This window comes from Thunnus maccoyii, chromosome 11 (genome assembly GCF_910596095.1).
Source record: "Thunnus maccoyii chromosome 11, fThuMac1.1, whole genome shotgun sequence".
In the NCBI taxonomy this organism is placed as follows: Eukaryota; Metazoa; Chordata; class Actinopteri; order Scombriformes; family Scombridae; genus Thunnus; species Thunnus maccoyii.
In genome coordinates, this window is record NC_056543.1 from 7,594,042 (window position 1) to 7,594,744 (window position 703).

A 703-nucleotide genomic window follows, 5' to 3' on the forward strand; every position below is an offset into this window, starting at 1 on the left:
ATGCTATTTTATGTTTATACTGTACAGTGACTGATGTTTTTTTTCCACAATGGTTGTGATATAACTCCACTATTGTTAATCAATGTGAACAACAACATTAGCAGATTAAACTGGGTGACAATCCTTATCCCAGGATCAGCGACAACAATATAAAGATATGTTCCCCAGCAAACACATTAATCAAGATAACCATGTCCTCACAGCGATGAATCACTGTGAACAATGTAATGACTGCTGTATTTTCTGTGAGATTAAACATGTTTTCTGTTTTTTTAATCAATAATATGCAGGTTCATAAATCACTATTGCAGTCCTGCTGGTGTTGTTTGTGAGATAAAACAGAGGGGGGCAGTGTTGTGTAAAGTAAGTTTTCAGAGAGGCACTTGGCTGCAAAGTATTTGCTTCAACTGTCTTGTTTTATAACCATGGCTGTAATCATTTGAACTTTATATAATAAATGTCAACTATCCTCTGCCTGTCTTTTGGTTTCTCACATCAGTTTGAATGTAACTGCAAAGTGCTTCAGTAAAATAACACAGAAACAGAATAGTAAATATCAAAACACCTACATGAATGTGCTATCAGAGGCCTCATGGTAACCATTCCTATAATGGTTTTAATGTTTTGTAAGAGAAAAACTTTTTGAAATATATTTTTCAAACATAGCTGCATGTTGTGTATGCCTATTGACAACATTTGAGAT

General features: G+C 34.1%; 1 protein-coding gene across 2 annotated transcripts in view; it reads left to right on the forward strand.

Moving 5' to 3' along the window:
* The window catches only part of tfpia (tissue factor pathway inhibitor a), a 40,958-nt gene extending 40,485 nt beyond the window's left edge, over window positions 1–473 (forward strand). For both annotated transcript variants that reach the window (XM_042426575.1, XM_042426574.1), the window contains one exon: window positions 1–473. This exon is cut by the window's left edge and continues 442 nt beyond it. The gene's annotated coding sequence lies outside the window, so the exon portion shown is untranslated.
* Window positions 474–703: the final 230 nt, after the last annotated feature.